The sequence below is a fragment of the Macaca nemestrina genome, chromosome 17, assembly GCF_043159975.1.
Source record: "Macaca nemestrina isolate mMacNem1 chromosome 17, mMacNem.hap1, whole genome shotgun sequence".
NCBI classification, from domain to species: Eukaryota; Metazoa; Chordata; class Mammalia; order Primates; family Cercopithecidae; genus Macaca; species Macaca nemestrina.
In genome coordinates this window covers 81,297,184-81,313,864 of record NC_092141.1, presented here as the reverse complement: position 1 = coordinate 81,313,864, position 16,681 = coordinate 81,297,184, and the positions used below count along the sequence as shown (strand labels likewise).

General features: G+C 47.2%; 1 long non-coding RNA gene across 1 annotated transcript in view; it reads left to right on the top strand.

The window, feature by feature from the left end:
- Positions 1 to 8,606, top strand: part of LOC105469085 (uncharacterized) — a 186,348-nt gene extending 177,742 nt beyond the window's left edge. The window contains exon 3 of the long non-coding RNA XR_011615982.1: positions 7,101 to 8,606. This is a non-coding gene — a long non-coding RNA (uncharacterized lncRNA). The remainder of the gene's footprint in view (positions 1 to 7,100) is intronic.
- The last annotated feature ends 8,075 nt before the right edge of the window (positions 8,607 to 16,681 follow it).

Below are 16,681 nucleotides of genomic sequence, written 5' to 3'. Positions count from 1 at the left end.
ACATCCTGGACTTAATGATTTAGGCCAAGGGAAACAAGGAAAAGCTCGGCTCAGCATTTTAGCAGAGCAGGCTGGGAATGAAATCATGAAGAAAAAAGTCAGTCCCGGCAGGAGAAAGAATTTATATGGGACTTAATCTTTCTTTTTAAGGAGAGGGCATCTGCTTATTCATCCCTCCCTCATTCTTGGTCGCTGGTTTCTCATTTCATTCTTCCTTCTCCACTCCACCTCCATTATGGCCCCATTGCCAAGCTTATTGTCAGGGATCCATTAAATATATGTGAAATCTGTGCTTGCTCAGAGAGTATCCTTGTGCCCATGGAGTTTATCTTGAAAGAGGCCCACGGTCACATGGCTGCCTTTATTAAGACAGTTCTTTTCGTGGGATGAGCTAATGCTTAGCACCTTGTGGGAGCTGGCTTATTGTGTGCTGTTTATTAGGGGAGGAAACTGAGGCTTTGTGTGGTTATTTATGTGAGAGACTGAAAGGTGTCCACCCTGTTCTTATGGGAAATGAGGTGACACAGCTGCCAGGAATTCCACCCCGTCTAGTCACCCATCTGGCAGGTACAACATTGGTTCCCAAGTCTACCCCAGCCACTCTTATTACAGTTTTTGCTTTGGAACCTCTTATGTCCTGCTCACAATCAGGGTTCAGTACCTTCACCAGCTCGGAGCACACAGTTCCTCTTCTGGCTGGCTGCCCCTCTGCAATGAGCAATTCTTAACGTTGGCTCATCATTGCACTCAGCTAGGGAGTTTTCACTGCTGTCTCCGTCCTGCCCTCATAGATTCTGCCTTAACTGGGTTGGGATGAGGCTGAGACAGTGGAATTTTGAAGAGCTTCCTAGGTGATTCTATAGCGTAGCCAAGATTAAGAAAGAATCACTCCTCTGGGACAGTGTTTCTACACTGAGGACAATTTTGCTCCCCGCTCTCCCTATCCCAGGCATACCCCAATGTCTGAGACATTTTTGATGATCACGCCTAGGACTGGGTTGGGTGGGGGGTGGCTCTGGCATCTAGCGAGTAGAGGCTGGGGATGGCACTGAATATCGCACAATGCACGGGACAGTCTCCCACAACCAAGAATTGTCCAGCCCCGAGCATGCCTAGTTGAGAAATCTTGCTCTAGACTAGTCGTTCTCACACTTGAGCTTGCATCAGAATCACCTGGAGAGCTTATTAAAGCAAATTGCTGGGCTGCACTCTCAGAGTTTTTTATTCAGTAAATCTGGAGTGGAGCTCAGGAATTTGCATTCCTAACAAGTTCCCAGGTGATGTCAAGCTTGTTGATCAGGGTTACAGTTTGAGAACCGTTGTCTCTGAGTGACTCCTGAATCCTACTTGCCTAGATCTGTGATATGTTGTACCCATGATGATTACTAAAAATCCAAGACAATGGACTGAGCACGGTGGTTCATGCCTGTAATCCTAGCACCTTGGGAGGCCGAGGCAGGTGGATCACTTGAGGCCAGGAGTTCGAGACCAGCCTGGCCAATATGGTGAAACCCCATGTCTACTAAGAATTCAAAAAATTAGCTGGGCATGGTTTTAGACACCTGTAATTCCAGATACTCGGGAGGCTGAGGCAGGAGAATCACTTGAACCTGGGAGGCAGAGGTTATAGTGAGCTGAGATCGTGCTACTGCACTCCAGCCTGGACGAGACTCTGTCTAAAAAAAAAAAAAGAAAAAATCCAAGACAACACAACAATGACTAAACTAAGACAGAAGAGCATTTCTCTCTCACATAGAAATCCAGAGGGAGGCCACTGAAGGCTAGTGTGATAGCTGTGGAATGGTCAGACATCCGGACTCCCATCTTTTTGTTAGACCATCTGACTGCATGCCTTCCATTTTCCATGTCCCTCAGAGTCCAAGATGATTGCTGGAGCACCAGCCATCATGTCCTCATTGCAAGCAGAAGATAGTAAAGGCAGGCAAGTAAAAACTGGGCTCCTTCCAGCACCTTTTGAAGCAGCCTCCCCAGAAGTCCTGCAACGCTTCTGCTTACGTCTCCTTGGCCAGATCTTAGTCATGTGGTCATATCTAACTGCAAGGAAGGCTGGGAAATGTAGTCTTTTTTTTTTTTTTTTACTGTGGGCTGCAACGTGTGAACTCCAAATTAGAGTTCTGTTACTAAGAGGAAAGGGTAGAATAGATATGGCAGTGGGCAACTCACAGATTATGCTCATCTGTGCACACCTACTCTTTCCTAAGGGTTGTGGTGTATTTGGCATTTACCATGGGCCAGCTGCTTTTCACGTATTATCTCATTTAATCCTAAGAGCTTTGCAAGGTGGATGATAATATCTCTATTTTGCAATGATGAAACTGAGGCTTTCAGAGATGAAGCCACCTGCCCAAGTTATAGTCAGCAAATGGTTTAATTTAACATCCCACTTCAAAGCCAGTGCCACTTCTTGCCGATGCTCTCACAGACCTGCTGTTTTCTTGCTGAGGCTGCAGGGTGTTGGTTCGACCTTTCTAAGCTAAATTCCGGATCCCACCCCTTTTGCCCAGCTCCCCTTCACTGTTACCCATATCCCTCCTGTGATACTCTCTTCAAAAGAACTCTGGGAAAATACAAACACTGTATTGACAAGATTAGTTTCTTATTGCTGGTGTGATAAATGACCACAAACTCGGTGGTCAGAATTGAATTGGAGGACACCCAGCAGGTGTCCACAGCTCCATGTCGGGGGGAGAAATTCCCACACATTTGGTCACCAGCATCTTCCGTGTTGATTGTCGTGGGGTGAGAGCAGAGGAAGAGCACGGTTGGAGAGAGTTTTCCGTGCACAGTCACGATGAGGGCCCAGAGGGACTGACAAGGAAGAAGATGGTTCTCCAGCTCACAGAACTCAGGGAAACACGTTTAGTGGTTTATTTTAAAGGCTGTTATGAAGGCTACAGGTGAAGAGATGCATGGGGTGAGGTGTGGAGGAAGGGATGTGGAACTTCCATGCCCTTCCTGGATATTCTACCCTCTAGGAACCTCCATGTACTCAGCTATCTGGAAGCTTCCCAGAGAACCCTGTCCTCTTGGGGTTTTATGGAAGCTTCATAACGTCAGCATTCCTTCCCCCAGGGTATAGGGCAGGTCCCTCTCTGGGGAGGGTCTCAAGACCTATAGTCAGAAAGGTGGGGAAGATTAGTCCTGCCCTGGGGAAGGATAGTGCCTTTAAACAACACAAATTCATTCTTTTACAGTTCTGGAGACTGGCTTCACTGAGCAAAAGTCCAGGCATCTGTGGGGCTTCCTTCTGGAAGTTCTAGGGGAGAATCTGTTTTCTTTGTCCCCTTCCTTAAATCCTTCCAACCTCTTGCTTCCATTATCACACTGCCTACTACCTCTCCGGGATCAGATCTCCCTCTGCCTCCCTCTTATAAAGACCCTTGGGATCAAGGGTCTTTATAAGAGGGATAGTCCAGGCCAACTTCTCAAGATCCTTACTCACATCTGCACAGGTCCTTTTGCTGTGCAAGGCAGGATTCACCGCTTGCAGGGATCAGGATGTGGACAGCTTTGGGGGCTACTATTCAGCCCCTCACAGTAGCCCTCTTGCTACTGTTCTTCCATTTCTTGTCCCCATCTTTTTTTTTTTTTTTTCCAAACACAGAATGTACATAGATTTCACTTCTGTCTGGTTTTTTTTTTTTTTTAAAGAGGCCAGAAATATGGTCTACAGGGCAAGGCAAAGTGTTGCGAGGGTTTGTCTAATCAGCTCCCAGTGGCCACAGCAACAGACATGAAAACATTCAAGTAGAAATGACCTGGGGGTAGAGGGGGGTGGAGGGAAGGATCCTGCCCTGGAGGGGCCTGTGTCACCTCAGCCAGGTGACTTAACCTGTGGAGTGATGTATGATGGAGAAGCGTAATCAGTAGTTATGGTAGTTCCGTAGCGAGCTTTGCAAAGCTTCCCTGTAATTCTAGGGGATCAGATCTCTAGATGCCTTCTAATTCCTGTGCCTCCTATGGTCTTTCTCTAGGCTAACAGAGGTGTGTCTTTAGTGGAATACAAATGCCATATCTAGAAGCGTTAGATTTGTGAGGAGGAGGGAGAGTTAGGATCTGCTTATGGCCTAACCTCGTTTTCCTCCCCTGTGTGGATTCCCTCATCGCGCCCAAACACCCCTTGGCTGGGCCAGCCCTGCTGGGACGAGAGTCTGGGGTGTTGTATGTTTTGCTTTTTATTTTATTTTGCAAATGCCTCACAGCATTCCCCTCTGTGTTTAATGTCCCACTGCCAAGTGCATGCAGTTGCCCGGCAACAAGAAGGAAGTCCTTGTGTGATTCACCCGACTGTTGCCAATTAATTTGCGAGCTGCATGCGTCTCCCAGGGGAAAAGGGCTGTCTCTGAGATAGCTCACAGGGCCACTGCCCAGGCGGAGGAATGAAACCAGAGGAAGGTCGGCAGAACTTTGGGTTTGTGTGGGGTGTTTTCAGGTCCACATGAAAGGGTGTGTCCAGAGGACCCTGGCGACACCTGTGGCAAAGGCTCCTGGCTTCCTTCTTGGCCACCAATCAGAGAGCTGCCCAGAGCGAACAAGCACTTCTGTGTCTGCACATTGGTTGCTTTTTTGGATTTTCATCCTTTTATTTTTTAATCGATTCTAAAATGCAGACTCTCCTGTCCCAGTTCATCCGCAGAGAAATGTCTTGGACCATTTTCTTCTCGTCAGTCCCTCCCGGGCTCTCATCATGACTGTGCAGGGAAAACTCTTTCCAACCATGCTTTTCCTCTGCTCTCACACTGCAACAATCAACACGGAAGACGTCGGTGACTGAATGTGTGCAGGTTTTTCCCCGACACCAATTCAACTCTGATACCATCTGCCTGGACATAGCATCAGATCCCATGGGTTGAGGACTCAGTACCCAAGCCTGCCCCCTCCTCCCCAGACACCAGTTGCCAGTCCGGGCCTCTGGAACTTCTCACCGACCAGCTTCAAGTTGGGGTTCCCATGACTCCCCTCTTTGAGTTCAATTAATTTGCTGGGGCAGCTCACAGAACTCAGGGAAACCCATTTAGTGGTTTATTCTAAAAGCTGTTACAAAGGATACAGGTGAAGAGATGCATAGGATGAGGTGTGGGGGAAGGGGTGTGGGGCTTCCCTGTCCTCCCTGGATGCTTCACCCTCCAGGAACTTCCGTGTGCCCAGCTGTCTGGATGCTCCCTGAAGAACCCTGAGCTCTTGAGGTTTCATGGAAGCTTCATGACATCAACATTCCTTCCCCGAGGTGTAGGGCAAGTCCCTCTCTGGGGAGGGCCTCAAGCCCCATAGTCAGAAAGGTGGGGAAGATTAGAGTTCTGTCTTGGAGCAGGTGTAAGGCGTGCAGGAGTGGGATTCTGTTTCCTGAGGCCCAACGTTATAGCAAAAGACTGTAACGAGGGCTATGGGAGTTACGAGCTAGCAACTTTGGATGAAAACCCGTGCGTGTGTGTGTGTGTGTGTGTGTGTGTGTGTGTGTGTGTGTGTATGTATAATAACATCACAGTGTCATTGTCTCATCTCTGGTCACTAGTGCCCTTCTCTCTGGGTTTCCTGGCCATTGCACACATCTCCACCAGGGCCTCAGCTAGAGCCTTTGTGAAGGAGAGTTCCTTTGCACCAGGTTAAGCAGGGCCCCCAGGTCTTCTGAGGGACAGAAGGGGGCCTGTTGGTTTCCGAATGCCCCCAGAATCCATGGTGCATTTCCCTCAAGGCCTTGCTGTCCTCTGGCCCCATGCTTGCCTAAGGAAACCTTCGATCCATGTTATGTCTCCATTATGACCTGTGAGGGTGGGGTTTGCCTGTCTGGTTGATTCCTGTATCCACAGCATCTAATCCAATATGGTACTTGTGAATGCATGGATTTGTGGTTGCCCAGGTATTCCTTGTGGATTGATAGTGATTGCTAGAATCAGAGACCCAGAGGGCAGTCTCTTTAGTAAGGCCTGTGTTATCTATATCTGTGAATAGGCCTGACATGGCTTGGCTTTGTGTCCCCACCCAAATCTCATCTTGAATTGTAATCCCCATAATCCCCAGGTGTGGAGGGAGGAATCTGGTGGGAAGTGATTGGATCATGGGGTCTGGTTCCCCCATGCTGTTCTCATGATAGTGAGTGAGTTCTTATGACATCTGATGGTTTTATAAGTGTCTGGCATTTCCCCTGCTTGCTCGTCTCTCTCCTGCCACCATGTGAGGAAGGTCCTTGCTTCCTCTTTGCCTTCTGCCACCATTGTAAGTTTCCTGAGGCCTCCCCAGACGCGTGGAACCGAGAGTCAATTAAACCTCTCTCCTTTGCAAATTACCCAGTCTTAGGTATTTCTTTATAGTGGTGTGAAAACAGACTAATACAAGGCCCCTCACTTGCACTACTGAGACTCATCAGTTTTAAAATAGGGCAGTCTCCTGAGGGCATTTGGTCTTATTCAATATATTTGTTATTCAGTAATGGAAGGTAATGCTGGGGGGTGAACATCAAGGAAAGTGTCATGAGTCCAAGTCCATCTTAATTTATTTGCTATCAGAATTAGGGAAGAAGAAATATATTTAATGGTGTCTTACCATTTCCTCTGAGCTATCCACTCTGGGTAAGTTCCTAATTTATTGTTAAGGGTGTTTCAGAAGCAGAGAGAAGTTCCTAGTAAATCCTAAACATGAGGATTAGGAACCAGAGCCCTGCTGTTCTGTAGCAAGAACACCGGCACCCTCTGTGCCTTGGCTTTCCACTATGAAGTAGGTGATCTACCACCCCCATGCTCCCTGCCCCGTAAATCACAGAAATAATGGTGACCGGCTGAAAAACAGAATTTTCCACTTCCTCAGGACTGGCTGTGCTCAGTGGCATTTAAAAAAATCAGCTCTGGATGTCGTGGTGGGATTTGTGTAGGAGGGTTCCTGGTGATGATTCAGGGGATGGATCGTTCCTTGAGAGGTATAAATAGGCTTCCCCCCCACCACCCCACTCAACTAAAATACTGCTTTTTGAAGTATGTGTTCTGTTCAACAGCTAAAACATTATGAACCAAAGACAGTAATGTGATGTTAGCCCCTGAAAAGGCAGAAGCTAGAATAGATCTCTCATGCTGTTTTTTGATCCACAGGATGGGAAGGAGGACTGATCCACGTTCCCACCAGGAAGCTTAGTGGAACCCCCGTATGCCACCTGGACCCCCTGGAAGGACCTGGCCAAGGCTGAACCACCTCTTGAGAGGCAAGAGCTCCAAATTTGATCAGAAATTCTTGGCTGGGCATGGTGCCTCATGCCTATAATCCCAACACTTTGGGAAACCGAGGTGAGAGGATCGCTTGAGCCTGGGAGTTCAAGACCAGCCTGGGCAATATAAGGAGACCCCATCTCTAAAGAATAGTAATAATAAAATAAAAAATTAGCAGGGCTTGGTGGCATGTGCCTGTAGTCCCAGCTACCCAGGAGGCTGAGGCAAGAGGATGGCTGGAGCCTGGGACGTTGAGGCTGCAATGAACTGTGATTACCCCACTGCACTCCAGCCTGGGCAACAGAGCGAGAGACCCTGTCTCAAAATAATACTACTAATAATCTTACTTTGGAGAATAAAGAAACCTCTGGATTTGAGGAGCCATTTGGATAGAAAGCAAAGACCTTCACAATGAGAAATAGTCTGTGTTGACCTGAAGGAGCAGAGGGATGCATCGCTGGAGGTGACCTACAGTTGGAGAAGACTCATTATGCCAGACCTTGTCCTTCTTCCTTGTGGAAAATGTTTCCCCTGCTGCTGCTGCTCATGAGACTCTTCCCCCTCCCTGTCTCAGGCAACCAAAGGGCTTTCTACCACACCCTTTCTTGCCCCCCGCCTCCCATGTCTGCTGTGCCTTTGTACTCAGCAATTCTTGTTTGCTCCATTATCTTCCAGCCGGATACAGAGTGAATAGTTAACCACACTTAGGTCAAATAGGATCTGAATTTTTGTTCCTGCTCCGTCTAAAGAGGCCAGTGTTTGTGCGTTGCAAGCAGCCTCGGAATAGTAACTCTTCTCATTTGTTTGGGATCTCATTGTATTCCTCAGCCATCAAGTTCCAGAATGATACATGGATCAGTGCAGAAGTTCATCAGGCTCTCGGACCTTAGGGCTGTTGGAGAAGTCTTCAGCAGGGGAACTGATGGTGAAGGCTGGTGTTCTCCATCCTCAACTTTCTTTGCTTGGATCACACATAAGTATACATTTGGAAGGGCAAAAAATGAACACTGTTGTTCACTGCAGCCGTGTTTTGTGACACAGATGCAGTCTGCTGTGAAGACCTTCTCGCAAGTGGCAGTTGGGGGTCCGTGCCAGATCATGGTGCTTCGTGACAGACTAACAGCTACCAGGGATGGTGGCACTTAGTGAGGACCCTCCTCCCCCAGTGTGTGCTGATGACACATACACACCTGACAATAGCTTGAGTCTTCTCTGTTCTTTTTTACTCTGTGGCCACCATACACATGATTTAAAACCCTTCCTAAATATCTATCATGGTTCACCCTTGTCCAAATGCAGAGTCAAAGCTACTTGTACTTTATTATTATTTCCAAGGCAAATAGATGGCTTGCTTTTTACAAAAAGAATTAAAGCTTTTGTATGTTGCAGTTGGTGTGCTTGTATGAACATTTAGTGAATCTGGTGTCTTCTAAGTGGAACAATGGAGTCTTTGTGGACATCTCAGATTCATCACAAAATGATTGAGGAGAACCTCTTGACAATGTTTAGAGCTATTAAAATTTACAGATTGTTGATGGGCTTTCACCTTTTCCTTCCTTGCTTGACACACAGTTACAGGCATTGTATTCCTTGGATTCCTACAAGTGTCAAAGAACAGAGATCCACTTACATTACTTTCATAAATGCTGGTTTATTCAAAAGTCACAGTGATAGTAAGGTAGACAGGAAACAGTCCCAACCACTGCCTAGCTAAGCCTTTTCAAAAAGTCCAAGGTCATTCAGCAGACGCAGAAGCACTAGTTGGTTTCCAAGGATAACGAGCAATCCCATCATGGTCATCTTGATCCTCTGTTCAGCAGCAGGTTTTGCTGTCCCTGACTCTAGAATTCTGCTGTGGTGATGAGCTGAGGGTAACCAACGGTCCCAGTTTGCCCAGGACTAAAGGGTTTCTTGGGATGAAGGACATTCAGTGCTAAACCTGGGACACTCCTGGGCAAACTGGGACAACTGGTCACCCTCCTGGGTGACTCAACGACTCTGCCTCTACTTTGTTACTTACTATTAACTGACTGATGCTGTTGACTGGTTTAGCCAATCTGCATTCAGAGCTCTTGTATCTGGTTACTTCATTGGCCCTCAGGCAGCCACAGGTGGATGCTATTGGATCAGGCACCAATGCTGACCAAATCAATCGTTTCCAGGATGGTAGAGTTGTATGAAGAACCAAATGAGACCATGTCCTTCTGAGTGTTGTAGATGGTGGGCATGGCAGGCCTTCAGAGTATCAGGGATTCCTCTCCAATACAACCTTACTTACAAAGGAGAAACTAACTTTCTCAGGAGAAACAGTTCATTAAGAAACAAAACTAACACAGTCACGGGGAACTGAGGAAGAGAGCCTGTAATGTGTGTGCAAGCACATACACACACACACACACACACGCATACACATGCTCTCTGTAGAATAATGAGCCAAGATTCCAAATCTGCATCTTTGCTAGACAGAGATCAAGAACTAAAATCTTTGGGATGGTGTTGTCTGGGAAGCAAAGGAGTTGGCTCGAGGACTTCCTGAAATTCCTTTGAACTCTGGAATCCTTTAAAATATCAAGGGTGTGTAAACTGGGGCTAAGTATGTACATTCTCTCTAAAGTCTCCTAGATAACCTTTGAGTTCAATTCAGTGTGCAGTGGGGCCTCCCAGTTTATACTTAGCTTTCTAGACACTGACTTTATCTGGGATGAGGGAGCAGAACTTGGAGGTGGTGGTCGGGGCAGGGGCAGGGGGAGTGGGTAAGGGAGAGTTGCACCAGCCCAACTTTTTTGGTCTTCATAACAAGTAAGAACAATCTGAAGGCAAATTACAGGTTCTTTTGTGGACTAGAAAAAGCCAGGTTTTCAGGATTGCGTGGCATCCTGAAGTTGTTGCTGCTTGTCGGAGCATCTGGCCTCCATCTTTTCTGCTGAAAGACAGGCATGAGTGTTTACAGTGCTGGAACAGGGGCCTTCAGATAATTTCATTCATCTGGCATGGCAAGACCACAGGGAGGGAATTACATGCTAGGGTAGGGATGAACGTATGGACATACCATGCACCTTGGTGTTTGCCCCTGTAGCGACTCTCACTCACAACCTTCACTACCATTGGAGGGATGCTCACCCACCTCTTTGGGTGCCATTTTTCTTTTTTAAAAGATGAAGGCATTTCAGATGATCCCTTCATTTATGTTCCACTTTCACTCTTTGGTTTCAAAAGAAGTCCTGATCTTATGTCAAAGGCAACAATCTCTTCTCTCAATCTCTCTCTCTCTGTCTCTCTCTCTGGCTCACTCTGTCACCCAGGCTGGAGTGCAGTGGCATGATCTCAGCTTACTGCAGCCTCGACCTCCTGGGCTCCAGAAATCCTCCTGTCTCTGCCTTCTGAGTAACTGTGACCACAGCTGTATGCCATCACGCCCAGCTCATTTTTTTATTTTTTATTTTTTGTAGAGACAGGGTCTACACCATCTTGCCCAGGCTCGTCTTGAACTCCTGAGATCAAGGGATCCTCCTGCCTTGGCCTCCTGAAGTATGTGAGCCAATGTGCCTGGCCCTCTCTTTTCTTATCTCCTTATCCACATGCAGTCACAGAACCCAGGAGGCTGAAGTGGTTTGAAGCATCACTCTTCTCTAGATTTATCTCTGACTCATGCAGGAATCCCCTTTCAAATCTGGCAAGGGATCGTTCAGCCCAGGGGAGAAAGGACTATGAGAGAGGCTGAGTGATACTCAGCCTGATGGGGAAGCAGTTGAATTTTAAAGAGTGTTTCATGTACTGCCAAGTGGCCACGAATGTCAATTTCTTAGAGATTTTGTGCTAAATGCATTTTGCCCTCTCCCCCATGTTTATGCTGGTAAAACAAACAAACAAAAAAATGCAGTGCAGGGAGGCAGAGACCTAAGTTTTTGTCTCAGAAAGCCCCTCATCGTCTTAATTTCTTCCATATAAAATGAGGGATTTGGGCCACATGATCCCTGGAGCCTATTCTATTAATAGTTCTGACATCCACAATGTTGGCATATTTGATGGATAAGCTATCAGCCTTCTAGGAGTCCATGTCTTAAAGATTTGCTGGGGTTTTAGGTCTCATCTTAGAATAGGACATGAGATATTGTCCAAGGTACAATGTAAAGGGATTTCGTCTTGCCTTAATTTCATTATGAACATAACAATTTCAAATTAGCTCCCTGACACCGCCCCCACCCCCCAATTTTGTTCAGCCTTGCCTGTGAGATTTCCATGGCATTGGAACTTGATCCACAGGAGAACTTTGATCCTCTTCAAATGGCCCTGGAAACCCATGTGGGAAAATATTAGTCACGTTGACAAGAGAGATAGGAGGTTCTCGTGGTGAAACAAGTCCCTCTGCTCAGGAGGCTGCAGTTTAAAGGATTTCAAGGTGACCTTGGAAGTGGCCGCTGACTTTGGATAAGACACTTCTATGCCACGCTGGTGGAGAACAGGTGGAGGGAGGCCTGAAGACAGCCCTGAACTGAGGGGTCTGGAAACCTGGACACCGGCCCTGCCTTTGGCTTCGGCTAAGTCCGGGTCACATGTAAGTCACTCCAGCCTCTTCTCTGGGTCTCAGTTTTCTCATCTATAAAAGGGACAGAGAAGGGGCAGGGGTTGGTCTGACGATCCTCTGAGGTTCCTGCCATGCATCAAGTTCTCAGCCTTGCCTGGCCCAGCTGGTTCCTGACAAGCAGTAGCCCTTTCTCCCTTTGCCTTTGGCTGTGCCAGTCACAAACAGGGCTGTCCGGGAAGTCCATTACCAAAGAATACTTCAAAGCTGTTTGCACGCATTGTCAGTTGCACTGAACATGAGTTTGTTGAGGGAGAAGGTAAATAGACATATAGGCCGATGACAGGAGGGGTGGAAGGGGGACCACTATTTACCCCCAGGGTGGCTGTGAGGGAAAAAAAGAAACCCTGCCTGCCGTTTTGACCAATAAATAAAAACTGGGAGCTCTGCGTGGCTAAAACCGTAGGGGATTTATTAGTTTGCTTAGTGAAAGGCAAATATTAAATCTTAAGTTGACCCGTCCTGGGACCTGCCTTTTGGCTTTTGTATGCCATGCGGCGCCGATCACTGGGCCCTTGGGTTATCGAGTTTTGTTGAAGGTTTTTTTTTTTTTTTAATTGTTTTCCGTCTCCGTCTTCTCTTCCTCTTTCACCTGCCCCTTCCCACTATGTCCCACCTTTTACGGTAACTTAGATGGGGGTTTTGGAGGGGTGAAAAGGGCAAGGGTGAAAAACATGTTCTGCTTGTAGAACCGTCTCTGCCCAGGGCTCTGGCTAGCCCGGGAATTGCCGATGCCTGGGATGTGGTGACTCCGGGGAGTGACCCCAGCAGGTGGTCCTCGCGGGTCCCTTCCATCCTCTCTCCTGGACTCTTAATGTTAGGTCCCAGGTGTAAGGCAAAGGCCTTGTCCCTCACGAAAATCAGCATAATGACAAGCACTGGAAAAGAACAGAGTATGCCTATTTCTAAGTTTTAACTTCCCTATCTGAGTCTTCATACCCAGCCATGGCAGATGATTTCAGCCTGAAAGAGGAACTGTTCAAGGTGAGGCTGTGCCCATTAGGGTCTGACCAGGGCTTGTGACTCACCATGGAGTGAAATATCAGGGCAAGAGGGGCTGGATGGCCACTGAGTCTATTCAGTTTTCAAGTAGGAGCTGCAGTGAAACTAAACTAGATGGAGCATTATTTATCCTTTGCTTTAAACATCCACAGCGTAATCCACCCTATTCTAAAACACTGCAGTTTGTGGGTGCTAAGGTCTCCGGGGTGGTGCTTGCTAACAGCCACCCACTGTCGGGTACAGCACAGCAGGACACACTGCTCCATGTCAGACCCTAAGTGCCCGTTTCCTGGTCCACCCCAGTGACCGTTCAGCATGCATCTTACTCATCTACCTGGGGCACTATGGCTTCCAAAATCACTACTCACATTCTAGAACTACTTACTTCAGAAAGTTTCTTGCACATTCCAGTAATGATTTTTTGTGTGTGTGATGGAGTCTCACTGTGTTGCCCAGGCTGGTCTTGAACTCCTCCACTCAAACAATCCTCCCACCTCAGCCTCCCAAAGTGCTAGCATTACAGGTGTGAGCCACCATGCCTGGCCCAGTAATGATTTTGTATTGAATTCAGCATGATCGTTAATCCTCTGGCAATTCTTCACAGAAGAGTCTATTTTTTAAAGGATACACATTGGGCATTCAGGGTACTGAAATCCTACGAATGCTTCAAGGCTCATCTCAAATGCTTCCTTCTCTCAGAAGCCTTCCTGGATTTCTCCTTCCCTCTCAACCAGTTGTGACCTCTCCCTCACATATTCTGACATAGGTACTCAAAAAAATGCCAATCTTCCTTCCTTAACCATAGCACTTTAGGATCTCATGTACTGCACTTATAATGGACTTGTTTCAGCACCTCTTCTCTCCCAACTCTCTTTCTCTGTCTTTTATAAGAACAGGAACTGAGTCATCCTTTACTCACTGAAATTTATCCTTGAAATGCTCCCAAATGGCCAGGGTCACGTGGGAAGCACTGTGATGGGCATTTCATGTACTTCTCATTTAATCATCAGCAAACAAGACTTTGCAGGAATCAATCGCTTTGACCAAGTCTTTTATGTGTACTTTGGGATTCAAAACCAGGGTCATGGACAATCTCAAATTCAGAGCTTGTGAAGTTTCAGTATGATGGCTTTTACGTGGTAGGATGTACAAGAATGATGTTGAGTTGACTTTTCCTATTACCAACCTGTTATTGTGTGTACCACCAAATTTGCTCTCTTTTTTTTTTTTTTTTTTTTGCTTGTTCAGGAGTAATCAATAAAGTGTTTTCCACTTTGGGAGGCCAAGACAGGAGGATCACTTAAGCCCAGGAGTTTCAGACCAGCCTGGGCAACATAGGGAGACCCCCATCTCTACAAAATTAAAAATATAAAAACAAAAGCAAACATAGCCAAGTGTGGTGGTGCATGCCTGTAGTCCCAGCTACTTGGGAGGCTGAGGTGGGAGAATCGGTTAAGCCTGGGAGATCAAGGCTGCAGTGAACTATGATTGAGTCACTGCACTCCAGCCTGGGTGACAGAGTAAAATCCTGACTCAAAAAATCAATAAAGAAAGAAAGTGTTTTCCAAACAGCAGTGAAATTTTGTTTGTTGCCTGATTGCTTGGTTTCCATGTAGAAACTCTTCCTGAAAATAGAATCGTGTCTGATTTTTGCCAGTTACCCCATGAGCTCGTTTCATTTTTAAGGTGGGAAATAAAAATATCAGTTCAAAAGTTTAGATAAAAATTTCTAAAGAGTTTCGTTCACCCTAATAAGGAGAACTAAAAAACAAAACAAAACAAAAACAATGGATCTGCCCAATAATATCCAAATAATTTCACTCTGTCTAATAGGGAGAACTACAGAAAAAACAAACAAAAGGGACCTGCCCATTAATATCCAACCTCCCAGGTAGAGACATTGGGTATTAATGGGCAGATCCCTTGCCATATGAACTGGACCTGGGTTCAAGGTCTTACCACCTGGGGACCAAAGGCCAAGGGAGAAAAGGCACCACTCAGGGGCAAGCAGGCTCTGGGAGGAAGAGTCTGTCTCCCTTGACTCCTGATTTCTCCTCCTGGGGGTTTGCTGGGGGGGGGGGGTGGGGGGATGGGGGTGTGTGGAGCTGATAAAGGAGGATTGAGGAGAACAGAAATGTAGGGCAGAAGCTTTGCCTGTTTTGGAGAAGAGAGACACTGAAAATTCACCCCGTTCTTAATTCATACACACCCGTAAAATAAGAGATTGAACCAAGAGGATGTCATCTGTGAACCGCAGTCACTAGGCACGGTTTCAGACATGAGAGAAATGATACAACATTCAGCCAAGAAAGATCAGGCCATTCAGGAAATAATGAAGTTCAGTGGTTTTATGGGACTTTCCAGTTTTCAAGCTCTTTGTAAAACTTCTCCTTGGAATCTCTCAAAGGCTTTGGTAGAAGGATGGAGACCTTGTTTTGTAGGCTGAGGGAGGTGTACTGACTTGCTGTAGAGACCACCCATAGGCCCCTGTCCCTAAGGGCAGTATTGTGGTTCTGTATGTATCAGTCACCATAGGCTGCTGTAACAAAACACCTCCATATATCAGTTCCTTCACCTGATGAGTTTTTCTCATTTGCACATTAGTCAAATGGGACTTAGCAGTAGTGGGGGCCGGAGGCTCTTTTTCATGAAGAAATTCAGGGACCCAGGTTCCCTCTGTTTTAGGATATCACTACCTTCAGAGGCGTCCTCTTCTACCAGTGAACACAGAGAAAGTGCTGTGAGAGGATATGCACCTGTTTGACCATCTTGGCCGGGAAGAAACACCCATCACTTCTGCTCACTTTCCATTGGCAGGAATTGATCCCAAGGCTCTATCTGGATGCAAGAGAGCTGGGAAATGTCCAACTCCGTGGAAGGAAGGGGTGGAGAGCAGGAGTGTTGGGGAGGACTTGCAGCTCCTGCCATGCAAACTGAACTCCCTTGTGGGGCTGCCAAGGTGCAGCTTATTGGCTTCTGTTGTGGTGGTCATTGAGGCCCATGAGTCTGGCCTTCTGGATGCCCCATTGTGACAGGCCTGGGTGTGCAGGCTTAGTGCTTTTCTACTACCAGGCTCAGACAGGTGAGGACTCCTGCCCAGGCTTATTGGCTCTCAGAGGGAAGCAGGACGGAGTCATGGTGGAGGACAACGGCTCTGGCCCAGAGTGCCCGGGCCTGAGCTTCTTCACCCACCCCTAGCCATGTGACCTTGAGTGAGTGACTTAGCCCCTCTGTGCCTCAGTTTCCTTCCTTTAAACTGCTTCCTTGGGTGGTGCAAAGTTTGGCCAAGGTATTACAGGTGCAGCTCCCAAGATAGTGCCAGGAACACAGCACCCAAGCAGTGTGGCATTGGAGCTCTCTCTCTATACTCTGAACATGGCACCATCAGGGCCCGTCTGCCATAACTCTGCCTCAGATGGTCTCTGTGCCCAGACGGGAAGAGGAAACATCCAATGTGAACTTCTGCCATTGCGTCTGTGTTGTCCAGCTGTGGGAAGGTGTCGCTGACTCTTACTGGCTGTGGCGGTTTTGTTTGGTACTGGGGACAGAGCTGAGCTGCAGACACTGCTCAATGGTCTCTCCTTCCAGCCATGCTGCACACCACATCAGTCTCACGTGACTCTAACATCAGTCAGGCATTTTCCTAAAGGCCAAGTTCTCTCCAGAATCTGTCAGTGTCATCTACCGACTACAGAGACCCCGCAAAACACTCATGAGACATATACATTGGGTGCATGAAGCCCTTCCTGTTTCTCCCTCTACTGGGGCAGAGAGAGAGCTGATTTCCAAGCCTTGGGGGAGCCCACGAGGCAGAGAACCTTCTCCCTGTTTCCACACCTAGATTTCAAATCACACCCTTCCCTGCATACTGCAGAAGCCAGCA